Source organism: Leptosomus discolor, chromosome 1 (assembly GCF_034619465.1).
Source record: "Leptosomus discolor isolate bLepDis1 chromosome 1, bLepDis1.hap2, whole genome shotgun sequence".
In the NCBI taxonomy this organism is placed as follows: Eukaryota; Metazoa; Chordata; class Aves; order Leptosomiformes; family Leptosomidae; genus Leptosomus; species Leptosomus discolor.
In genome coordinates, this window is record NC_141391.1 from 54,729,471 (window position 1) to 54,741,471 (window position 12,001).

Here is a 12,001-nt window from a genome sequence, read left to right on the forward strand (position 1 = left end):
GCACCCACATGCATTTACATATTTACCAAAACAAGAAAAGTAGGGGACTCCCAGATAAATTTATCATGGGACACGTTATTAGTCTCCAACTTGAGGAAACAGAGGGTGAGGTAGGACTCCGTGTCGCTCACTTATACTTACACATGACACTTAACTGTATTTACACATAGTTACAATTTAAATATCCCCTCTCACCCAGCACTCACTGTCAATATCCCATATATGCCAAGTAGACCTCTCTAATATATATGTGAAGAGACACTACTGGATGCCATAAAATCTGGTATAGAAAGAAATTAATATACCCCGGGTACAGAGCAAAATAGCTGTTTCCTTCCCTATTTTCCATCTTTTTTTCTGCAATACTTATGGGATGACATATTAAAAATGCCATTTCCTCCCAAATTTATGCTAAACTGTTAACTTAATGAGTGGACTGATGTGTGTGTGAATTAAAAGGAAAAAAAACTTGAAATGCCTTTAGACAACTAAATGCAAGTCAGATGTTTTAGGAGTGGATATTGATAGTTAAGTGTATTTGGAAATCTGATTGAGTACAGACAGCAGCCATATGCCAAGGCAGAAAGCTATATTAAAGAAGATTGTACTGTCTTAACCAGTGTTCTCTGTGTATTATACAATGTTTAAAATGAAATTAATTCTGAACTTACATAGTAAACTGTACAATTAACATCATTCTAACTTGTTGGGGTTGTTTTGTTTTGTTTTGTTTTTTCTCTATTAAAAAAAAACCTCAGAGTTTTCCAATTGGCATTGCACCAGAAGCATTCCTATCAGAGAAAAAGCTGAGACCAAGTTCCCTTTATAGTGAGTCTGAAAAAAATACTGATATTATTTTGACATGCAAAGGTGTGATTAGGTTAAAGCGCTGGTAGTTTTAGGTAACAGTTCCTTCAAATACAGTGGTCTCTTAAATTTTAGAATGAATTTTCAGAAAGAGAGACTGAAAATTATCTCAGGATTGTTTATGAGGATATGGCACACATGCAACATTTGCAAAATGGTTCACAAAATTACAGGAGATTTGGTTACTGGGAGAAACTTACTCGTTGTTCAGGAAATGTAAAGCATTATTATCCCCGTGTTTCCATTATTTTAACACAGTCTAACAGTGAGAATCAAGCTACAATAACGACAATCATGTTGGTCCTCACTAGATTATGGACTTGAGGTATCTAGTGTTGAAACACAAAAGCTGACTGCTCTTTCTAGTATTTTGGAGAGAACTTCCTTTGTTTGGTCAGCGAAAATGGCAACAAGTAAAAGACACAAGACTGAAGTAGGAATTTTAACTATTAATGAAATGTTTCAATAGTTAAACTTTAGACTTGATTTTAAAGTCTGCTCAGAATAAGAAAGGAAATACGTTAGCGTTTTTATCCTTCAAACATACAGTGTTCTGAAGATAAAGGTTAAAATATTACTTCAAGTCAATATGTTTGCAATGTTGGCAGACTATATAGACACAGAAAATGAAAATAAAAACCCCACAAAACTAAAATGAAATTATATTAATATAGCTTTGGTAGAAAGAGGGTAACACCGTATCGTTTTTATCAATCAATCTATCTATTCTTTGAATATTTGTGCCTTCTTTTTTAAGGTTATTTCTGTTAGAAATGCTTTTGTTTTTTTTTTTTTATTAAATCTTTGAATATCATAAAAGTATTAGCCTTCACATTTGAATATGATAGGCATGAAAACTCCAATACTAAACTCCATATAATAGATTGAGCATCCCAATAGGAATTAAATGCTCCCATAAACTCAAAGGGGATAATACCTCCAGTATGTCTGTGTTACAGTTTGAAAAGCAGAGTGAAGATTGTTGCACAGGTGATGTTTTGGGCACAGATTGCATAAACTGTGTGGATAAGGAGTTTTTACAGCATCCAAAATAAAACAGGCCAAAAGAGCAATCTTTAACATTGTTTTATACAGTTTGCTCTGAATTCCTCACAAGAGAGAAAGGCTGCAGCGACAGCTGCTCCTGCTCCCTTCTGCTCCCCTCGCAGCAATTGCACAACCTCTCACAGCTGCCCTGCATCTTGACATAGTACCCGCTGTACACCAGCTGCAGAGGAGGCACAGCATGTTTTCAATTTGAGCTGTCAAAAATGGCATAAGGGAAGGGGAACAGTGCTGAAAAAAACAAACTATTTTCATCTTGTTTGTGTTTCTTCAGTCACTCTATATAGCTGTGAAAATGTTGAGAGTGGGACCAGTCATGCCTATGCATCCAAGCCATCCAGCTTAAATGATGAGCTTCATGGATGAATCCTTTTTATAGAGTGATATTTTTCTCAATTAATTTTCTGTATTATATTTTGATATTTAATATGCTGGCAGATATGGTTGCTTTCAGCAAGGAATGCAGCCAAGTCAATTTCACTGGCACAAACAATGCTACTGTATGCATTAGCTCTCTTGGTGCAGACAGGAAACTTACTTTCCTTTTAAGTATTTTACATTCTTTGTATGTTCAGTCTAAAGTAGCCTTGGCAATAGGAACTAAAATCTGTTCTTAAATCTAGATTAGTTGGCACTGCAAAATGCATTCCTGTTTGTCACTAAACTTTAAATAAAAGTGAAATATAATAGGAGATGTGAACCAGGAGTACTTTTTTTTACATAATCATGTCTACAAATTCTGTTTCCTTTTGAAGATGCACCATATGTCTTAGTTTTGATATGATTATGTTAAATAAGAGACTTAGATATTTGCAAATAGGTAAATACGTCCTCATTTGCTTATTTTTTGAATGTGGAGTGCTAGCACTCCCAAATTCACCATTATACAGATCCACTAGTTATTTCTCTATTTCTGCCCCACTACTGGCCCTTGAATTTCATTCAGAGACACAGTAAAACCAGTGAGGAAGCAGAAGTGAAAGAATAGTTCTGTTTTGTAGTCTTCTCATCAGTTTTGCAGAAGAAATAATTCTGCACCCAACACAGAATTGCTAGGGAAATAATCTGGCAATTTGGAAAGGATTCTTATTATAATTTCACCACAAGGAGGAAACCATGCCATTTTTTTTATTATTTCAAATAGACAATTATGGAAAATAGTGATCTTTTGATCATCCACCCTATCTGGAGTTCCTTACTCTGATTGGAGTTTCCTAAATATTGCAATATTTTTCAAAAAGAACTAAGAAGCAATCCATATCTTCCTTATCTTCCTTTACCATTTTCATACTAAGTTGTTTATCATATTGCTAATGATACTCACTATTAAAATCAAATTCTCAGTGTTCAAGAACCTTACTTATGAGTTCCTATGTAAAGGAATTGTAATAGATGTGAAGTATCTCCATAGTAGTCTGATCATGAAATTTTTGTGACTAAACTATGATTCCTCTCTGGAGAATTCCTTCTGTCTGTGAGTATCTAGAAGGACAGGAAGTGTAAGCCATTAGTATTTTCCCAGAAGGAAATAAATTTGCACACTTACACAGTTACAAAGTCTGATTCTCTTGTATGGTCCAAGGGAACACCTTAACCAAGTTAATACTCTGAAGCAAGCAATGGTGCCATACTGTTTTAATGGTAAATTCACCTATTACATACGTGAGATAGACATTTAAAATTTCATTAATTCTATGGTATCCCAATTGGAAGTAGCAAAGCTCTGTTTGAGACCTTAGACTTGTGGGGCTTGGTGTTCCAGTGAGACGACTTGCTCACGAATTTGAGTATTTATGTCTCACCAAGTTAGTATAAAGAATTCTGTTTGCTGACGCAATAATATCCAGCAACATATGCCTTGCTAAAGAGGTGGAGGGTAGAAGATACAAATGAGCAAAGAGGCAGCTGATTCATGGAGCTTCATTTCTGCTACAAACGATTTTCAGTACCATGGGAGAGTGGGAAAAGGGGCATGGTACAGCAAGGTACAGGCACTCTAGTTGTTTCAAATGGGTGCTCCATAGGTCACAGCTATTTCTGTTGGAAAGAAGTTCCATACTGATTGGTAAGTGAGAATACGATGATGGAGGTGGTGGCTGTGGTTACAGCCTCGCATGCCTGTAGTCAGGAAAGGACAGGCCACTATGTGCAACGTTTTTTCTTCTCTATTTTCTCATACTATAGGTAGTGAAAAATCAAGTAATTTCACTGGTTTCCTTCATAAGTAATCCCTTCATTTGAAGGGGTAAAACCCAACAAATTGTGATCTTGTGAAATTAGAAACGAGAGAAACGTCTAAGTACTGTGAGTGGTAATCTAAGTACAGCAGTGAGGAAAGGATACTTTCTGATAGAGTTAGTCAAAAAATCAATTTGAAAATTTTGGGGTTTTTTGGTTTTGTGGTTTTGTTTTGGGTTTGTTTGTTGGTGGTGGTGGTTTTTTTTTTTAACAATAGCTGGCTCAACAAGCCAAAACTTTTCAAAGAACCTGTCAAGGAAAACATTCTTTTTTTTTTTTTTTTTGTCACATTCAGGATAGAAATGGGAGAAAGACATATAACTACCACCGTCAGTAAGGTACTTTTCTAGCTTATGGGAGACTCTTCCAAACTGAACAAAACAGGAACTTAAAAAATTGTCCTTGCACTGCTTGGGTTTAATGTCTTCAACACTAAGCTGTTAAGGGAGGAATGGATGAGTAGGGGCACTGGAGGTGGTGCAAACACCTAATCTGTTATGCATGCACCATATTCGAAGTGCCAAAATAACTTATTCCTGGTACAAAGTTGAAAGACATGTGAAACAAAAAACATGGTTTATGATAAGCCAGAGCTTTTAATTGCAAGTCTTCATTGTGAAGGGAGGGGGGGGGGGGGGGGGGGGGGGGGGGGAGGGGCAGGGCAGGGGCGGTGTTTAACAGGTTGTGTTTTGTTTGGGCTTTTTTAATCTGAAAGGAGAAAATCTGTTTAACCACGTCTTCATTTTGACTGTTCTTTTTTCTTAATTTTTAATTCATTGATATTTTTGTTGTTTCTTTTAAGCATTTTTCAGTTTTACAGTTTTCTAAGCACAGTATAAAATCAGTCACATTTTTTACTTATAGTGATTAATCTTTTAAGCAGAATTAGTGCAGCTTCCTCAAAAAATACCATTCAAAATGCAAGTCTAAAGTACTACAGCTCATCACAGGGAAATCAATAAGGCCCTAAGCAGAAAGTAGTGATGTTACTGTTATCTGTGGGCTTCGGTGAAGCCAAGTGAAAAGCCATTTATGCTTTTGAAGATGCTGAGCATTACTGTTCTAACTTTCCTGAATCAGTCAGAAAACAGACTATGTCAAAAGTCTTAGTTGCCGTGCCTTACTCAGTGTTTCTGCCCCTGGGATCAGGTGAGTCACGTTGTCTTACAGCATTGACTGTGCAATCATGTTCCGCTGTGCAGGAACTGTTGGCCTACAGTATGGTGAACAGGAACTGCTTTTCAGGCCATCACTATATCTTTCTTCCTACAGTCTCTTCCATACCTCTTTAAGGAGCAGAACTTCAAGGAAGGTGGCAGAATGATTGCTTAGCAGGACAGAGCAAGAGATTTCATATGAGACATGGAGAGGAAGAAGTAACAGAAATCATTGTTAAAGCATCAGTAACAGAAACAGCAGATCTAGGCACATACTATTAGCATTTTGTAAATAATGGGGCAGTTTCCTCCCAGCAGCTCTCTCTCCTATTCAAGTCTATTACATTTGACAAAGCTTTGGGCTGTGGCCTGTACACAGATCTATTATTGGGACTTCAGAAGCAGCAACTTTTAGTACAGTCATCTCCAAATGCAGGGAAGATGATCTGCATTAAATGCAGGTGAACTGTGTATTGGGAATTACACTGGAAGTTCATATATGAAAGTCACACAGATTCTGAAGCTAAAAAAATCACACAGTTAAATGAGAAGTCCATTTTAACTTTTCTGCATTTCTCATTCTATACTTAAGCCTGCTAAGTCTTGTAATGTGACTTTTTTAAACAAGCATATTAATTTTATTTATTCATGATATTATAGTTAGAAAAATTATAGAAAATTTATTTTCAGAATTAATTATCTTTTCTTCTTTGTTGGCATTTAAGAAATACTAGGTTTTTACAGTATGTAAAATTAATAGCTATACTGAAAGAGAGGAAATGAAAAGAAAAGTCTACATCTAGTCCACTAACATGTTTCTGACAAGGCCAACAGTTCAGATCAGGAGTTATAAGAACAAGACAGAAACATATACCTTTGGACATTTTGTGGTTTAGACCCATAATCTGTAGTCCCATCTGTCCTGATTTTGTGTAGACATTCTTATTAACTTGCATAAACACATTTGCCATTCAAGTATCTTATGACTTGAATTGAATTCAATTATGTACTACGTGACATAGCACTACCTTTGGTTTGTTTTTTAACCACTGACATGATAACCTTACATGGTGCCCTAACTCTTGTGTTAGAAGAAATAATGAACAATGTTTTTCTTAACTACCTTGTTTCTACGAATTACGATTTTATGTCCTGTGATCATGTTTTCTTTCAACTGTTTCTTATGATAATTTGTTTTAATCTCATATCGTATGGAAGCCATAATATACATCCAAATATTCTTGTTGTCTCTACTTAATACCTTCAGTTTTACTAAATTACTTTTGAGATGAGTTGCCTTGAATGAAACATAGAATTAAATGACGACACATGAAAATACAGAGCGGAATAGCTATTTGTCTGTTACTTAACTAGTAACTCCTGATTCTTACATTCTTTTTGTTTCTGCCAACAATTAAGTATATGCTTCCATAGAACTGTCTAGGATATCTGTAAGATGTCTTTCTGAGGACTATTAACTGATTTTGCCCATATCTATATTGCTAAATGAAGTAGAACCATGTTCAAATTCCTATCTCCAAAGATAAATAATATCAAAACCACTACATTCACAATGCTTAGAACTAGCTTTTATTTTTCTCCCTCTTTTTTTTGGTGGGGAATAAGTTAACAGTCAAGGTTCTAGCATTTTGTCTCATTTCTCCCTTTTTTTAAGATACATTAATATAGATTTAACTGTACAAACACAGTTTTGAAGTCCATCATTAAGGTAGGTGCAGTTAGAATGACTTTTCTCCATATATCTGTCATTTGAATTAATGTCAATTTCTTCTCATCAGCTCATTTTATCATAGTTTATTTTAGTTTTGATTACTTTGAAAATGTTGTAATATTAGAACTCACTTGCTGTTGTAATATTAAAACTATCCTTGCTATTCATCCTGATTTTTACATCATTTTAGAGGTATGATGAACAGGACAATTTTTAGTACAGATCACTACTAATGCTTCTCCCTATTGCAAAATTTGTCCATTCTCTCCCTTTGTTTCCTGCAGTAGAGTTGCTGATCTGTGTGAAGGCAACATATTTTACATTTAATAAATCTTACAACAGTTTAATTTCCTAAAGTGTCTCAGGAGAGTAACTTTCAAAGTCAAAAGCTTTTTGAAAATCCAAGTTCATGCTATCAATAATATTAAGCTTATCTGAATGCCTATTGACTCCTTCAGAGCACTCTGAAAGGTTATTAAAACATAACTTCTTGATATAAAAATCAGTGTTGATTCTTCCCACATGCTCTACTTCTCCATTTATATACAAATTCAGGTTTGTATTACACTATAAAAAAATTTTTGGCTTTTTTCACCACCAGTCTGTTTTTCTTATCCACACTGAAGCCTTTTCAAAAATCGTTTCCTTACTTGCCTCCTCCCTATTGCCTGAAAATAAGACCAATTTAAATTATAGTTCACATACCAGTTAACAGGTTTGTAATTCCATATTTGACTTCTTTTAGAACTTTTGATTGCAATAATTTAGTTCTATGCCTTTTATTGATTTGTTCTAAAAGTATACTGTTAACGTGTCAGTGTATGGTACTTTCTTAGATTGTCCCCTAAAAAGACAGAATGTGGAATAAGAATTCTGCCCAAACTCCTTTTCTGTGAATGCAAATAATTAATTTTGTTTTTCTATTATGTTGTAGGTTTCCTTTAGTGTTCCATTTTTGACATGACTCCTGTCAGCTCTTTGGAAGATTTTTTATTTCTGATGTGCTAGAAGAATTTTTTAATATTAGTTTTAATGCCTATAGCAAGTTGTTCATAAAACTCTGGTTTTGTACAGTCATAGGTTTACATTTTCCTTGCCAGGTTTTATGTTCCATTTACGAAAGATAACATTCTACTTTTTATAATTGCCTCTGTTAAGTATGTAACTACTTCAACTTCTTCTTTCTTAATTTCTTTCTTTTTTATTGTCTTCCTTTTAAAGTCACTGTTAATTTCTACACAATTACTTTGAACCACTCTATCGACTGTTTCTTGCAATTGTTCTGTTTTATAATTTATTCTAATGTTGTCCCTATCTGTGGTAACTGAATACTTTATGAAGAGGATGCTGTTACTAAGCTTAAAGATTTTGTGAAAATAAATGCTTAAATGCTCAGCAAGTAATAAATAGTACTATACTTGTGTCAGGTGCACCCGGCCCCGCCTGGACCTGAAAACGACTGGGGCATGCTAAAGCCCAGATAAGGAGCAGCTCTTTCAGGAGACCAGACAAAACACCCAGAGATGGGGACTTTCTGGCCGCTGGAAACTTTATTACCTTGTCTTCTCCTGGCCAGACTCGACTTGGGTATAAAAGGGGCCACACATAGGAGTTGGTCCTCCTCTGAGCAGAGGGTCTACAGTTGGGGACCCTTTCCTTGGGTCGGGACACTGCCTGAGGAAACTCCCCGGCATTGAATGCCTCACCCCTCATCTTGGATGAGTGATTTCTGGATATATCCTTGAGAGAGAGATTTTCCCCCTTTCATGGGTAAACAATTGCACATTTTGGATTGTTTTCCTAACAGGCCTGTTTGAATAATTTAGGAATTCTTAAGACAGCTGTGTAGTAATATATTCCCAACTGACATTTGTACCTTATTTTTGTCTTTAGGAGTGCTATCTAACTTTCGTTGGAATAAATCCCCATTTTTGGAGTAGTTGCTCTGTCTGTTTCGTGAGTGCCTCTGCCTGGCATCTGCACTTGTGGTTTGCTCAGGTCTGTAGGGGTGTTCGAGTGACTGTTCTGGTTGTTGTGTGGGTGCCTCTGTGACAGTACTTCAAGAAAATTGTTGCAAACATAAAGCAGCATAGATAACAAGTACTGTGAACTAAGCATGTCTGAAATGAGCAGCTTTTGAAATGGGTCAGTAAATAATTCAGAACAGTATTAACTAAAAAGAAATTAATAATAAAGAAAGGAAAAAATGTCTTGGAGAGCAGCAGATAACAGCTTGCACTTGTTACAAACAACACGTATTAGCTATTCTTACAGGGAAGCAGAAAAATCTTGGCGGCTGGCATCCCCATTGTACATCACAAATACAAACTGTAATATGTGATATTTACATTTCAGTATTTTCTTTCTCACCATTCCTTACTATCTCTTTTGAATTCTTTCTGAATTTAGGAACTTTAGGTTAAGAGCTATTTTAAAGAAATTTAGCTATCTAAAATAGAGCATTTAAATTTGAGAAGGTGTCTAGAAAAATGAGACAGACTTTTCACAGACTCCTTAGCTAACACATTTTTTCTGTACTAGCATTCATGTAAATCAATCTGATTTTCTGTGGGTGGCTTTCCAAGGGAGGCCACAAGTGTTTCTGATGACATTGCAGGATACTACAAGAACATTCAAAGGGAATCAGAGAGGATGTGGTACCCAGTGCAGCAGCAGATATTTCTTCTTGGCCTCTGAAGATCTCTTAACATGTATCACTTCTTCAAATAAAGTTGTTTTTATTAATAAGTAACTAACTTTCCTTCTCGTTGAAACTTCTTTCAGATTTTCACTGAAATATCAGTGAAGTGAAAGAGTTTTTCCTGTAATGTCAACAAAAACTGAACAAATGAATAATGGTTCCCTCTCTCGTGTAAGTAGACAAGAGACAAAAGGACAAGGGATATGTTTTTATTAATTATATAAAGTAATTATCATATTTTTTGAAAGACTTCATGATTTTTTTCTTAGAAAAAAAGTTATTTTGCAGACAAAAATATCAAAGATGCTTATAAATAGTACAGTTAAATATTTTCTTTCACAGTCGGTTCAAATATGAGATTTGCAATTAATTGCAAGTATCTGATGAGATCTTTTTCATTCACAGTTCTGCAAGAGACATAACACCATCATTCCACCCAGGTCATGTCATATTTATTGCCTAGATTCATGTTATGTGTCTGAATTTCACAGTATAGCAGAAGCGACCACAAGATACAAAATAATTCTGTGTGACATAAAGTGTAAGGAAAGGGCCTCTCCGTTTCAAATGCATGACCAAAAAATTTGAGAAGACAGTAAGAGATTAAATAGCTTCATTATTCTTTTTATGGAAATAAATAAATACATAGATGGATTATGTTCTACGTGGAAGCAGAGTGAAACTGAAGTGTTTTCTTCTATTTTTTTTTTTTAGAAATAGAAATATGAAATATTAAGGAGAAGATTACCAGGTCTGCTTAGTGAAACAAGAACATAATTCTCTACTCTACTAAAGGATTTTTTGGTTTTTTTTTTAAAGAAAGAAAAAAAAAGTATTCGGCAAGACTGGTAAATGAACTATGAAATATTAATTCCCATTTCTTCTTGTTAAGGGTATGTGGAAATATTGCAGTCATCTGAGAACTGGATTCATGAGAAACATTTCACTCAAGTCAAAAAGATAAATCATGATAATGTGCACTGGGTGCCTAAGCTAAATGTAAATTTTATTGAGAGCTACTGCCTTTTTCAGCTCATTGAAATACTATTGAGAAATTTTACTTAGGAATAGACTTGAAATAGAAATTATATGCTAAAACCCTGATTCATGGCTTGTGCCAAAGTTCATTAAATGAATTTTTTTCGGTGTCTCCTTACTTAATAATTTCAAAGATATGCTTCTGCATTACAGAGTCTCACTATTTTTCGTTCAGACAAGACATCTTTGTTTAGAAATTTGCATTGCCCCTATATTCCCACCAAATTTGGGACTGGGCATATCTACTATTTCAGAAAATCAGAAAGGACTTTCATTCTCCTTTTATATAATTTGAACTACTGATATTATGAAAAGATATTTGCTGGCAAATTTAGGCGGATTCTGAATACTTGTGTTAGGCCTAAATGCAGCTTCTGTGACATTTCAAGGTAATTCTGCATGTGTAAGTCCCTGGGATCCCTTTAAATCATTGAAAAGGTCTACAAGCATAGAATATTCAAAGGCGTTAATTCTAGTGTAAAGAACTGGCTTTTTTTCATGAAACATCTGATCACAGAATCACAGAATGGCCGGAGTTGGAAGGGACCTCTGGAGATCATCTAGTCAAACCCCTCTGCCAAAGCAGGTTCACCTAGAGCTGGTCACAAAAGACTCTGTCCAGGCGGGTTTTGAATATCTCCAGGGAAGGAGACTTCACATCCTCTCTGGGCAACCACTTCCAGTGTTCTGTCACCCTTAATGTAAAGAAGTTTTTCCGCATGCAGAGGCGGAACTTCCTGTGCTCCAGTTTGTGCCTGTTGCCTCTTGTCCTGTCATTGGGCAACACTGAAAAGAGCCTGGCCCCATCCTTGTGACACCCACCCCTTAGGTATTTGTAAGTGTGACCAAATTCCCCTCTCAGTCTTCTCGAGGCTAAAGAGGCCCAGTTCTCTCAGCCTTTGCTCATAGGAGAGTTGCTCCAGTCCCCTAATCATCTTAGTAACCCTCCGCTGGACTCTTTCCAGTAGTTCCCTGTCCCTCTTGAACTGGAGGACCCAGAACCAAACACAGTACTCCAGATGTGGCCTCACCAGGGCAGAGTAGAGGGGGAGAATAACCTCCCTTCACCTGCTGGCCACACTATTCTTGATACACCCCAGCATACCATTGGCCTTCTTGCCCACCAGGGCACACTGCTGGCTCATGGTCAACTTTGTGTCCACCAGAACTCCCAGGTCCTCCTCTGCAGAGCTGCTCTCCAGC